A 15,663-nucleotide genomic window follows, 5' to 3' on the forward strand; every position below is an offset into this window, starting at 1 on the left:
AAGTAATCTAAAATGAAGGTCACTAATTTCTCAAGATTACAGGTAGGTTTTTTGACTTATGACCATAATAGAGTCAAGAATTTTCATTGTAAGTTGATAAGTTGAGGCATTCTCAGGACTGACCTATCTTATCACTTTCTTGCAGTGTTCATAAAGTCAATGTCACAGTCATAAAAAGATTCCATTCATTTCTAGAATATTTGGGGGGGCAGAAAAAGCCAAAAACCTGGCAAAAAATTATGGTCATGAGATTGCAGAATGCTCTAACTGGCCATAAAGGTGAGTTGGTTGCCAAACTTCCAAAATGCAATCATCCAGGAATACAAGGGAGGCTTCATCATACCTTCAAACTGTTGCAAAGCAACCAGTCATTAATTGAGGATTACTGTATACACATAAATATAGAAGAGAGAAAGAGAGATTCCAACTCGTTTAAGAGGTTGATTATAGTCCAGAAATGGTTGTACATGCCTGGTATTCATAAGTGGAATATCCTATCAACAAAATGAGCATTTTCATTCTTGTACAGTAGATTTAGTTGACAAGTTTGATCCTGTAGATTGCACACATATATAATTTTATTAATTGATATTTTAGATTGGTTTATCTGAAAAAATAAACATATATGATTAGTTTAAATTAATTATTTCTAATTTATTATTGCTTTATTCTGTAGGAGTCAATAACCTATGTACAACAAAGCACTAATCTACCATCTCTATGATAAAAGACCTCTTCACCGCATAATTGTGTATACAGTATATGTCTAATCACACTTGGCCAAATAAAGTCTTCTATTCTGTCCTGTCCTGTCCTGTTCTGTTCCATGCCACCCTACCCAATCCTACCCTACCCTTCCCTACCTTACTCTACCCCACCCCACTCCATCCCATCCCATTGCACCTACTGTACACCACCCCACACCATGTCACACCACATCACGCCACGCCACCGCCATCCCATCCCATCCCATCCCATCTTACCCTACCCTAGCCTATTCATTTCCATCAGGTAGAAAAAAACAAGTTAAAAAATCTTTTAACAAGTAAATATATGGCTCTGTATATGAAAATAATGAATGAAGCAAATGTGCAAGCCCACATAAGAATGTAGGCGAAGTAGCAGGATTAGTAGAGTTAAGGACGTGCCAAATTGCAGTAATTTTACATAGCTGTTGGATCCCTAATTATTGTCGAAGGTTCTATCAATCAGTCAACATATACTGTAATCACACTCTTTTGGTTTTGTAGGAGGAGAGCTATATTAGTCTAGGTGGTAAAGAAATCAAGAATCAGTAGCAACTCTTTCAACTAAAACATTGATTAAAAGGCATCAACTTTTGTAAGGAAATCAACCCTGACTGTTCTTTGGAAGGACAGATACTGAAGTTCAAACTCAAGAAACTCAGGAAAAGACCCTGATGCCAGTCCATCAAAGAGTTGGACAGAACTACACAAACCTTTGTAAGCTGCATCTCACTTCATCAGATCCATAGATGACTCCCGGCCACTACATTGGAGAAGTCCATGGCATTGTTTTGGAGAAGTCCATGGCCACTACATTGGAGAAGTCCATGGCTACTACATTGGAGAAGTCCATGGCATTATTTTGGGGGAGTCCATGGTCACTACATTGAAGAAGTCCATGGCATTATTTTTCAGCAGTTATTTGTCCATGCCTTCAAACTTGAGATAGAAGAAATGGCTTAAAATCACCCAGGTGGTTTTGTGCCTAAAGTGGGAATAGAATAGAATAGAATAGAATAGAATAGAATAGAATAGAATAGAATAGAATAGAATAGAATAGAATAGAATGGTTGGAAGGGACCTTGAAGGCAGGGGTGGGATTCAAATTTTTTAACAACTGGTTCTGTGGGCGTGGCTAAATTGGTGGGCATGGCTTGGTGGTCATGTTATTGGCTGGGTGTGGCCTACTCAATATCACTCACATCGAGGCACGCATCTCCTCGCCTGGCCTCTCATGACTGTGGGGCTGCTGCAACAGTCGTAAGTGTGAAAAATGACCATAAGTCACTTTTTTCAGTGCCATTGTAACTTTAAATGGTCACTCCACACAAGCAAAGTACCAGCAAAGGAGGGGGAAAAAACTCCAGAGAAGTTCCTGAGACAGGAAGTCTAGTCCTGCCAAGAATGTAATAAGGGTTAATGGAGAGGCAGCTTCTGTAAGCTACACCAGAATGTTTCCTTCCTGCCTTCCTTACAGGATTAGGCCAATAATTTCTTCTAACAACCGGTTCTCCGGATTGCATAGAATGTTAACAACTGGTTCTAGTGAATAGGTGCTAACTTGTAGAATCCCATCCCTGCTTAGAGGTCTTCTAGTCCAACCCTCCTGCTCAGGCATGAAACCCTATACCATTTCAGACAAATGATTGTCCAATCTCTTCTTAAAAACTTCCAGTGTTGGAGAATGCACAACTTTTCTGTAGGTAGGTTGTTCCACTGGTTAATTGTTCTAACTGTCAGGAAATTTCTTCTTAGTTCTAGGTTGCTTTTCTCCTTTTCCCTAATCATCTTTGTTGCTCTTCTCTGCACTCTTTCTAGAGTCTCCACATCTTTTTTTACATCGTGGTGACCAAAACTGGATGCAGTATTCGAAGTGTGGCCTTACCAAGGCATTATAACTATCAAACTCTAGGTTTCTCTAACCACTACATAAAAATGGTCTTTTCTCTTAAAAAAAAAAATGAACTGCTATTGAATCGGGTTCTAACTTTCACTCATCCCAATTCTGTGCGTAGAGGGCTTCCTCCTATTTATTGCACCCAACTCTTTTGAAGGTAGCCCCAATTATCTTCGTAATTCTGTTCCTGCATTTAAAGCTGCAGGATTTATGCTATGCTTCCTATCTGAATTCAAACAGGAGTGGGCATGGGACCTGCCCATACATGTTTCCCATCCTTCCCCTTGGGATTTTTTAGCTGCATCCCTCAGTGCCTTCTGTGTCACAATCAGAGTGACAGTGTATTGCATAAAGATGCCACAAGAGCAAATAACTTCCAAGAATTCAATCAAATAAGACATGGCACACACTATATGGTGCTTGATTCAGTCCAATTTTGTTTTATTCCCACTCGGTTTGTAAATTAAAGACAAATATTATGGACAGGTTAGCAATTGCTATTTGCATACATGCAGGCACAAATGTGTGCGCTGTGCATATGCACACATTCAGTGTCACATAAAGCTGTCCCCTCTGTCGCTCACATGGCTGATTTTTCATTACTAAATGCCAGATACCCCACTCAATTATTAAAGAGTATCCTGTTATATTTATTACCTAGCTGGCTGATATTACTGCCAATTGTCAAATTTCAGCTTCCTGTTGTTGATTTTCATGCATGAGAAACACACAGCTGCTGGATTGGTGCCAGAGCTCCGTCAAATCTCCCCAGCTAGCTTCGACCTCAGGATATGTAAGAGCAACAGAAAAATTGGAAGATCGATGCCTTGTCCCTCCTGCTGTGCTAGCTGCTATTGAGAAATTAATATGAGGATCACTATAAATAAAAGATAAAAGATGATATGACTTACTGTGTAAAATATTAAGGCTGGACACAATATGCTGTATGAATCTCAACCAAAAAGCCAAGCCTGTTAACCTTTTCAGAGTACACACTGTTGTGTGGGTTGTTAGAAGCCCAAGAAAAGCCTGCCTATAATTAAAGGGATCTTTCTTTAAAAATGAAATAAGCCATGTGGGAGCACAAAGATGCAACAGAATAAAAACGTGGATCAGATATTGAAGCTCAAGATGGCAAGATGTCTGGTATGCTAACTATCATATCAATGGTTTTACTTTACAAGATGATATTATTGCTTAGGATGGATTTTGAAGGGAAGGACAAATGGCAGTAGATAGATACATGGAAGGATGATCTATACAGAGCTGTCCAAACTTAGGAACTTTAAGACTTGTGGAGTTCAACTTCCAGAATTCCTCAGTTGGTCATGGTCTTGCCCAATGCCCCATGCTGGCTAGGGAATTCTGTTAACCAAAGTCTACAAATCTCAAAGTAGCATGTTGGATAGCCCAGATCTATAATTTTCTTGAGAGGAAAACCTAATATTGTTCAGGAGACCTGTTACCACTTTATTACTGAAGAAACATCTGAGCTATTACCAGTCCTTTCATCTATTGCCAGATGGATAAAACAGGGTACAACATTAGATAACATGTGCATATCTATCACCTCTGTTTCTTGGGCTTGTATTTGGTTCATAGCATTGCAGAATTGGGAAAGCAATTTGGAGTATCAAACCCAATTTCTTGGTCAGGGTGAAAATTCAAATAAAACTATTCCCAAACAAGGTGTAGCCAACATTTATTTCTAACTGAATATTTCTAATAAAAGAATCCATTCGTTGTCCTCTTAATTAAAACATTGGAGAGCTCACAATACAGGATATATCCCTGTGAAAACCCACTTGACAATTGAAAAGAACTTGTCCGTGAGTGTTCTTATTCAGTACCATATCTAAACAATATTTAAACAATTTGCAAATTGGAAATAATAGTATGCATCATCAAGTGATTTGCAGAAATAAAATTGTACTGTATTTCATCCAAATTAATATGATTTATAACATGAAATAAGATTACCAATAATGCTGAATCTTGACAAACTCATGTAGTCATCGCTATTTTAGACCTCACTTAAAAACATTGAAATCGCTTGTTGATATATTCCAAAAATGTTCTATTATCCCTGATGCATTGATCCCTTGATTTTTATTTCCTCCCTTTTTGAAGATAAGAACAATAGTTGACCTGTTCCTGATATTTAGTACTTCATTCAATCTTCAGGATTTCTCAGAAATAATAGAATATTGTCCAATTCAGCCAGATTATCAAAACATTCATTCCATGTCCCAAGATTCCATGTCCCCCTGATTTTGGAGACTTTAAAGCTATTCCTTGCTTATCTTTCTGTCAAGGTCAATCTGCAATCCTTTCCCTTTAACTTGCTGGATGAAATTGGAGGAGACTGTATGACATTAAGAACTGAGCAGTTCTGTTGTTATCTTTTAGCTTTTGGCACCTCAGATGAGTAGAGCTGGTATACTGATCCTGTTTCTTTATTTTGAACATATTTTGTTAACATCTTTTTCTAACTCTAGCTCAAACTGATGTGATCTTCACAAATCAGATCTGTTTATACTTTTCCTTAGCGATTTATCCTTCCATTTTCCATTTGAATGCTTCTTGTTCATTTGGTACAACTGCACTGCCTTCTACTGTCTTAGCCCCCCCCCCCCACATTTTGGAATAATTAACAACTGTACCTATGTTTTTAAGAACTTCCTTCCTTCTTTAGTTTCTATTCCTGTGTGCTTGTCCTGCCATGAGAATTGCATTTAACATTGCTTTAGATCAGTGGTGGGATTCAAATTGTTTTACTACCGGTTCTGTGGGCGTGACTTGGTAGGCGTGGCAGGGGAAGGTTACTGTAAAATCTCCAGTCAGAGGTGGTATTTGCCGGTTCTCTGAACTACTCAAAATTTCTGGTTCTCCAGAACTGGTCAGAACCTGCTGAATACCACCTCTGCTTTAGATTGATAAAAATTATTTTTCTTAAGCCCAAGATGAATGATCTTTTGGGGGGGAAGAAAAGAGGACACACTAACTATTTCTGGGCATCCTCAATAAAAATTATAGTGCAAGAAGTATCCTTCAACTCATATATATATAAAATTACCTCTTTCCAGCAGATTGGTTTTTTCAAGTGAAATATTTTTCCAACACATTTTTATTTTCAAGAATATACACTAGTGATAACATAGAATTAATTAACAATGTGCTTTCCAAATTTAACCAGAGACACATGTGATAAGTCACATGATCCACGGACTACAATGATAATAAACTGGAAGGGCCTGGATTAAAGCCAATTGCTAGAATCAGAAAATAAATGGCATAGGTCTAGGTTTTTCAAACAAGAGATGAGAAAAAATGGACAATTTACAAGGTCACAGTATACAAAAGTTTGAATGGTGAAAATAGTTGTTTAAAAAAGAAACCCAAGACACTAAAAAAGCTGAACAATATTTGATTTTAAGGCTATGCCTGTTGGATGGACGAAAGATTGCTGGACATCTGACATTGCTAAGTATGAGGCCCAGGCAAATTAACACCTGTAGCTCTCTAGTCTAAAAGTGCAAACAGTAAGAATGGAAGGCCTACTCTTCATAATTTCCACAGTAGCAGTCATTGCATAGGAGGAATAGCCTTCCATGGGGAATAGCCTTGAAAATATTAAATAGCTTTGAGGGAATAGCAGTGAAAACAGGAAGATCACAAAGTACTGAATGTCAAAGTAACAGTTAATAGGAAATGACACTGAAAGGAAAAGAAATACATTGAAAAATAGTACTTAGTGGAGAAATACCATTTAAGCAGTTTAAGGAAACAGCAATGAACAGCTCCTGAGGACTAGCAATGGGACAGTAATTACAGTGGAATTTTAGGGAAGAAAGAAATCCACATCTATCTTTATATTGATATAAAAGGTAAAGGTTCCCCTCGCACAGATGTTCTAGTCCTTTCCAGCTCTAGGGAGTGATGCTCATCTTGGTTACAAAGCTGAAGAGCCAGCATTGTCCGAAGACGTCTCCGGGGTCATATGGCCAGCATGACTAAATGCTGAAGGCGCATGGAATGCTGTTACCTTCCCACCAATGTGGTCCCTATTTTTCTACTTCCATTTTTATATGCTTTCGAACTGCTAGCTTTGCAGAAGTTGGGACAAGTAATGGGAGTTCACTCCATTATGCAGTGCTAGGGATTCAAACTGCCAACCATTCTGATCGACAAGCTCAGTGTCTTAGCCACTGAGCCACCACATCCCTATATCGATATATCTTCATCTATATATGCTCTGTTTTTCTTTGGAGGAAAGAGAGAAAGAAAGAGAGACTATAGGTGTTTGACTTTCCAAGCTAAGCAACCCTCCCTTTTCTTATCTAAAAAAAGTTGGGGAGGTTTGCTTAGCTTGGAATTTGGTCAATCAGGATTTCAACAAGAGGAGCAGGATAAGGAAGGACTGAAAAACCAACTTATAAGTAACAGAAAGATGGGAAAAGTCAAGGAGTAAAAAAGTGAAAGAGGAATGGGAAGCAATAGCAATAGCATTGAGGCTTATATACAGCTGTATATATAGTGCTTTGGAGCACTCTTTGAGCAGTTTACAAATGTCAGCATATTGCCCCCCATAGCCTGGGTCCTTATTTTCTGACCTTGGAAAGATGGAAGGCTGAGTTAACCTTCAGCTCCATCAGGATTGAATTCCTGTCAAGTGGACAGAGTTTGTCTGAAATACTGCATTCTAACCATTGCACCTCAAGGGCAGATCTGTACAGAAGACAGGCAACCGGTAGATTGAGGTAAAAGTACAGAGGGGAGTTACCATTGCATGGTCTTGGTTGTTAGGAACTAGTAATACACAGAAGTTCATGGAAGGAGGAGAGGGAAAACAGTCCCTATCAAATAGCTGCTTGCTATTGGTCTTGTTTCACCGAGTCATCTAAACAATTGTTCCTTGGCTTCTGGAAGCCACTGTTGTCCTGGAACTAGGAATTCAGATCAATTTAGAGAGTAAAATGTTGCACCTTTGCTTGACGTGATCAGGCAAAATTGTTTGGCTCTTCCAGACTGTGAATTGCAATTCAGTAGATCTGTTGACAGGCTATAGCAAGGCCTTATTTTTGAGATCTAAGGAAGCATCATATTGAAAGTCATATGTTCATCTACTGGAAGGCTGAGCAGTCTCCTTGGTCTATCTGGAAGCCCAGCTCAGTGGAAGACTCCACATATCTCCGCTTCATGGTCCCAGTGGCTGGGTTCAATGAGACTTGGCTTCAAATGAGTCAAAAAGATGTTCTCTAGGTAATGAAATACTTTTTGGGGAAACTTAGAAGTCAGAGATGGTTATCCAGCTTTATAGTTTCCTATTGAATAACTTCAGCTAGAGATAGAAAAAAATATTCAAAGTGAGTGTTTTTCTTCTCTCTGGGAAGTCAAAAAAAAAATATGTCAGTTTTATGGGGCTTCTAAGCCACCCCTTCACTTAGAGGAAAATTCATAGAAACAGTCTAATTGTGGTTTTCTTAACGAATTGTTGTCTCCTTCCCCTTGCATTTGGTGAGATAAACAATACCATGGCGGAAGGGAAGGCAAGTAATAAAATGTGAGGCATGATTTGAGATATAAAATCCATTCCTTATATAGTTGGAGGCAACATTGTCCTGCCAGCAGTGGTGGGATTCAATTTTTTTTTAATACTGGTTCTATGGGTGTGGCTGGGTGGATATGGTGTGGCTTGTGGGTGTGGCAGGAAAAGGATACTGCAAAATCTCCATTCCCACCTCACTCCAGGGGAAGGATACCACAAAATTCCATTCCCTCCCCATCCCACTAACCTGCTTTCCACCTCCGTTCTCCTGTGCAGGGCAATAAAAGAAGACCCAGCCAATCAGCTGGGACTCAGGAGGCAGATAATAGTTGAGGGTTGGGCCAGTCAGAGGTGGTTTTTGCCAGTTCTTAGAACTACTCAAAATTTCCGCTACTGGTTCTCCAGAACTGGTCAGAACCTGCTGAATACCATCTCTGTCTGCCAGTATGAAAGAGTAGAGTTTGCATTGTGCAAATGTGACTCCCATTTCATTGTCATGGTGTCTTCATAGCTAGGAATGGTCAACTATGCATTTATGAGGTTTATAATCCAATCATCTGTTCCATGGGGTGCTACATGCTTGACCCATCTTCTTATAAGGGAAGTTTTAACTCACAGGAAAATGACATTTGCAAGATGGGATACAAGGAGGACAAAGAAGGAAGTTATCTGAAAAGAATTTTTCTATTGTAACCCCAGGTGTGTTCAATTATCCATTTTTCTTCTGCAGTCAGTGTAGAATAATGAAATATTATAATTTCAACAGTGGGGTTCTCTCAGAATGATCTTAAGGGAGGTAGGTTGATCAAATTTGGGACTTTATTATAACTTACTATTAGTTGGAATCAAATGAAGAATTGCTAATTTCTTTGCACCTTCAGACACTTTATGAAGGAGAAATTATAATTCTACTACTACCTCATGCCTATTGAAACAGCATTTTGTTTTCAGGAGTGCTATCTACATTTTCCTGACAATGTTACCATTTTTTACTTGTTTCTTATTTTAATTCAGATGCTGTTGAAAGTGCTGCAAGCACATTTCCAGGAAAACAGTGTTCATATCATTATTTCTCTTTCACTGATAGGATTCTCTTGACAGATATTGGACCAGAAGTCATGCAGGCAGTAAATCAAGCACACAAGGCCAGATAAAGTGTGTTTATTGCAAGAATTAGGAAGACTGTTAAGAAAAAAATCCAGTGATGGCCTTGTATAAAACACAAGCCCAGTTTATAATAAGATCAATGTTAAATTCTTATGCCTTTTTCTTCTGCCTGTGTAGTACAATGGGCTGGAAGTCATGTACTTTGGAGTAAACATAATGGATGCTACTTATTTCTTGTTACTGTACTGTAACTAACCAGTCCATTTTCAGGCTACTTATTTTTGAGGTCAATTGTGGGAATTGAGTTAGCTTTCACATTTACCTTCCAAAAATAACTTTGCTTTTAAAATGCCTTCTTCTTCTCCTAAAATATTCTGAAAATTCATTGTGACTTAATTAATTATATAATATATATAGTTAAATATATTAAATTAGAATCTTATAATATAATTAAATGTATAATTTAATTAGAATCTTCTTTTTCATGAAAGTTAAACTGATATAGATAGTCCTAGACTTAGAAACATTCATTTAATATCTGTTCAAGGTTATAACACCCTTGAAAAAGCGATTTTATGGCAGTTTTCACATTTTCCACCATTGTTGCATCTCCATGATCAAATGATCAAAATTCAGAAGCTGGCATGTATTTATGATTGTTACAATGTCCCGAGGTCATGTGATCACATTTTGTGAACAAAGTCAATGGGGAAGACACATTCATTAACAACCATGTTACTAATTTAACAACTACAATGATTCACCTAACAACTCTGGCAAGGAAGGTTATAAAATGAGACAAAACTCACTTAACAACTGTCTTGCTTACCAATAGAAGTTTTGGGCTCGGATGTGTTAATAAGTTGAGGACAACCTGTATTTAAATTCCTACCTCTTTTTTTTTTTAATAAACCTGATGTCCCATCATACAGCAGATCAGAAAATTCTGTAACCTAGTGATTGAATAATATTGTTCCATTAATAGGCTAGGCTAGATAGATATTTATATTTCTAAAAGTGCTTAAGTGTCAAAGAAAATGGATATTGCAATGATAGACTAGAGATATAACAATGGGGTGCTATCAGCTTTATGGAAGGCATCACAAAACAGCTTTGTACCAGGTTGAGGGAAGCTGATTTAAAAAGCCAGAGCCAGACTCTTTACTCATTGTTGTCTTGGAGTCTAAGTGTGTAATCTTTTGTTTGTGTTACATTCTCAACTTTGTAACCAGTGTTTGCTTAATAAAAATCAATATCAATCTCCCTTTGTAAAATGGGACATTCATTTTTAGCTTATCTTCCAAATAGAGGTGAGAAGAAAACTCTCCATTCTAAAGAGGAATTCTTTCATTCTTTTATACAAATATTTAATTCTCTGATTATAAATTATGTTAGTTACATCCCACCATGTCCTTTTTAACTCGTGCAGAAGAACAGATGCTTGAATTTGTACTATTTCTGAGTATTGCTTTATACCTATGGTACAATGGAATTATGTGGATTGGTATTAATAGGCTTCTCCAGCCAATGATAACTGGACATTGGGGGCCAAGTTGGAGGTATTAAAGGGACTTTACCTACTTTTGTGACTTTGTTGCTTTTGTGCCATGCCCCGGATCATCACACATGGTCAAGTATTTTGTCACTGTTATGTCTTCTACAACACTCAAGTTTCTATGAAGAAATGTATGACATGACGTAGACTTGTAGCCGTTGCTTCAATCAAAAGGAAAATCAAGTTGAATTAATTGCTTTTCCAAAAGAACTGTATCTCTGATAGCTCAGTCCGTGAACTCTATGTGTGAATGCATTTACACTTTGCAAAAAATGTGGCAAGAAGGAGTAAATGCAGGTGGGTGTTCATCGCATTGATTTCTTTACCATTTGGTATTCAAAGTTCAATTGCTGTGCAATACACAGGCCACATCCCTGCTGGAAACAAAGGCACAAACTCTTTGTATACATATAGATATATTTTTATTTGTAGCAAAGCCATCTTATGGGAGGACAAAGGCGGCTTTTGGTCTTCAGCTCCCTCTGAAGAATTCCCAAACTGTGCGGTGATTCCCTCCCAGCCCACTCCTTTCTCTCCCATTCTTCCTTTGCTGTTTCTTAAGGGTCAAAGAGAACACACTACAAAAAGGCAGAGGGGGAAAAAAAGGATATTAAAGATCAATGCTTTCTTCCCCTGCAGTGCCAGCCTCGGTTGAGAAATGAATATGAAGATGACTATAAATAAAAGATGATGTGGCATTTGGAGTAAAATATTAACACCCAGCACAATGTGATGGATCAAAGTCCAACCAAAGTAACCCTCTGGGATGAACACAGGGCCTTGTTTATGTTGGATTTGAGAAATGAAGACCTCTCTCTCTCTCTCTCTTTTCTTTTTCCTCCTCTCTCTTTCTTGTTACTCCTGTGTGTACACACACACAGATAGAGAGAGAGACAGAGAGGGAGGGAGGGAGGGAGGGGGAGAGAGAGAGAGAGGGAGAGAGAGAGAAAGAGGAGCCATAAAATTGGGATGAGAGTATAGGGTGTCTCAACTAGATATTCTGTTCTTGGATTTTATCTAAGTGATGCTACCAGATGTGCAGCTACTTTGAGATGGGCTATTATGGTAATTTCTCACCCTAATAGACAGAGATCTTAAATGCTAAGACAGGAACATCAGCCAGGAACACTTTCACTGCATTTCCTGACCCAGAAGTCCATGTTACAATTTAAAATAAATCTTTAAAAAGAGGTCATTTTCCATTAAGGGTTTATACCTGCAGCTTGCTCTTTGATCATTAAAGGGTTAAGCCTCTGAGTCTATAATGTGATAGTAGTGGGGTTCTTTTCTCTCTTTCTATTTATTTAATAAAAGAGATATAGAGGGGAAAATCATTAATATAGTAAAATCAAGAAATAGATAAAATGTATGCATAAGGGCTTCTCATACAATCAGTCTTTATATACACAAACACACATACACACATATACAGACTATTATTTTCATTATAACCATCCATGCACAATTCATGTCAACAGGCATCTCATTTGTAGGGTGCATGTAACATCAGGTCTTCAACCAGGTATCTAGGCCATAAATATGTCTTTCTTATATTAATGATTAGCAGGAATAAGAATAGGGTGAATCCATTTTGGTTGACTAGCTGTCCATTTCCATGTAGTATGTATATAGTTTAAAAATGTGCATCCCACATGAATGTGGCTCCCCTCCCTTCATTTACTCATGCAGGCATTTTACCTTTTTCCTAGGCTGGGGAATCAAATGAAGGGACTTGCAAATCCATGGGCTCCATGGACAGATGGTGCTCAATCTAGCAAGATTTTATAGATCTGAAACAATAAAGAGCTCATATTGGATGACTTACCACAGGCCTTTCTTGGTGTTGGATCTGACACCACTGCTTCTCATATTGCTGGGTGTGAGACCCCATTTATCAAATGGGACTCAATGAGAGATCAGTTGGGATTGTTGGGAACAATTTTTGTGCTGGACAGCTACCTCCTTGCCTGAACTTCTTGACTCAGTTACCAGGTTGGCTTAGAGTTTCTCAAAGTTAGGGCCTTGGGGAACATCAATTTGCCTTCCTAGTGAGCAGGGTTAGATGTAGCTTTGGAGTTCATAGATACTATGGCAGCTATGGGCCTGTTTCAAGTCATCTAGAGCCTGACACATAGTAGTGGTCATACATTCAACCTGTTTCTTCTGATGCAATAGCAGAGTGTCCTAAAATAGAGAAATCCAATTCTCTGCTATCACTCTCCTAAGCAGGGAGGCCGGACCTATTAGATCAGCTTGAGTCAGACCAATGATGGACACAGTTGGGTTTCCAGAGAGAGCTCAGGGCAATTACAGAAGATCTATTACCTTCAAGTCTAAGCCTTGGTAGACCGCCTGGAGTAGTAAAGTCTCTGGACAGTGCCGGAATGTCTTCTCAATGCCCTTGTTCTGAAAAAACCCATGATATATAGAAGGGCCAAGGAAACTCAAGGGGGCTTACAGATACCCAGAGTGCTGCTGATGAATGACAAAGAGTGAAGCTCAACAAACCCAAGCTAGAACCATGATTAAAGCCTACTTTGTAGGAGTGAGAGCAGTGAAACATAATTCGTTGTCTGGCCTTATTGTATCCCCAAAATAGCAGAACTATTTTGGGTGACCCAGACACTCCTAGATCCTATTTTGATGGCTATTGTAAGGGATTTGCTGGCAGATTGATTACTCTGGTATTTGGCAGATAAAATTACTCAGATTCACTCTGTGTTAAGTTCCAGCCTTGATGAAGAGTCAGTGGATATTATGGGGATGTGGTTGTTGTTGTTGTTGTTGTTGTTGTTTTTTGGGGGGGAGATCAAGACCATTGAACCTAAAGTTGTAGACAGGGTTCTTGTATCTGTTAGTTCAACCACTTCTATGTTAAATCCATACCCCTCCTGGCTAGTCAAGACTGCCTGACAGAGGATGTGTGATTGGGTCTGGGAAGTGGTCAATTCCTTTTTGAGGAAGGGGATGGTCTTACCAGTTTTTAAGGAGTTGACAATATGCCCACTCCACCAGGAACTATCACTGGTCCCAACTAATCTGGATGGCATCCCTTTTTAGGGAAGGCTATAGAGAAAATGGCCATGCAGCAGCTTCAAAGGGCTCTGGATGAAGTGAATGATCTGTACCCATTTCAGTCAGGATTCATGCCAGAATATAGGACATTGATCATCTTCTTGGATGACCTCTGGCAGGAGAAAGATCTGGGTAGTCCATCCATTCGCTCTTTTCTTGCCCTGAGTGATGCTGTAGGTGCCTTGTCTCAGTGCCTGGAGGCTGTAGTAGGGGCCTGGATGAGACGCAATGGCCTTTGACTTAAGCTAAGCAAGACAAAGAGACTTTGGGCACTTGGACTTTCTGGTAGCAATATTTATCCACCTCTAGTCCTAGATGGGGTGACATTGCCTCAGACCAAACCAGACCCAATCAGGGGATTCTCTTGGACTTAAGAAGAACAGCTGACAGTTGTGGCTATGAGGCCAGGTATGAAGAATCTAAGTTTTGGGATGTATTTTAGCACCTAAAATTATTGGCTTATTCATGAGTATATACTGTAAATGTCATTCCATTCTGGATAATTTCAATGGGGAGACTAAAAAAGCCAGTTTTCTTGAAGTGTCAGACTATTTCTATTGCATTAGCCCACCACAATTCAGATGATTTTTAAGTGACATCTTCAAAGCTTGCATCACTATCATGGTGGGATATTTCTCTATTTTTATACATTGTGTATCTTGTGTGCTACTTCTTAATTACACTGACCACTAGGAGGCAGTGAGCATTTAAGCCTCTTCAGAAAACATTTTGTCTTTATTTTTATATAGTGCCATTGGATTTAGTGGGGGGGGGGGTAAAATGCCTTTTTTAGTCTCACATCTAAATGGAAAAGTGAATCAGAAACCTACTAAATTATCTCAAAAATGAAGTGAAATCAATATTGTGGATGTCTATCTTTTCACTTTAAAAGAATTGATGATCTTTAAGGGAGTATGCAATGCCATCAGCAGAATATTAGCTTTTAATGCTGGCTCTGAAGAAGGGGGCACATTAGTGCTGCATGGGATCACATCTAAGGTTTATGTCCATTTTGTATAGCATGAAAACTCTGTACAGAAGTGATAGTGCTTGAAGTGATCAAGTTAAATATTTGGATACCCTTATTTTATTTTGGTTTCAGGGATTGGAGCAGGGATCCAAGGAAAGATGATGATAGATAGATAGATGACCTTATAAATTCTAATAGTCAGACAACCGAAGGCAAGAATCTAGAATGCATTATATGTGACTCCTTCAGCTAGCTGTACAGATACCAAAGAAATTGGACTCTTTTTATAAAGATATTGCCAGCTTTCATTAAATATCTTAATATTATTTAATGTAGCCATTTTGTATTTGTGGGTCTAGCATGGCTGTGGTGCAATGCAGTATTCCCAACATAGGAAAATTGGAGGGTCCAAATTAAATTGCAATAAACATGGACCCCTCATCTGATTACAAATAATAATTCATAGAACATGGATGAATAGCCTTCATCTAGGAACACCATGCTGCCCTCCAAGACCTCTTTGTATAAATTGAGGTTCTTAAGCTTATCATGGAACCTAGGGGAAAGAAAGGAATATATCTGTAGCCTGCATAATCCATAGAGACATGGCATTAAAAGAACCATGGCCCAGTTGATAAGGTCACCAGTTGCACTGTTGGCATGTGTTATACAACGATAATAGTGTGCAACTCCTTGAGTGGTCATCTCCTTGTTTCTGAGTGGGACCATAAAACAAAAACTTGCTCAGAAGTCAACACCATTCAC

The sequence above is a fragment of the Notechis scutatus genome, chromosome 2, assembly GCF_049901735.1.
Source record: "Notechis scutatus isolate UNSWTSFEM ecotype Mainland chromosome 2, rNotScu1.2, whole genome shotgun sequence".
Classification (NCBI taxonomy): domain Eukaryota; kingdom Metazoa; phylum Chordata; class Lepidosauria; order Squamata; family Elapidae; genus Notechis; species Notechis scutatus.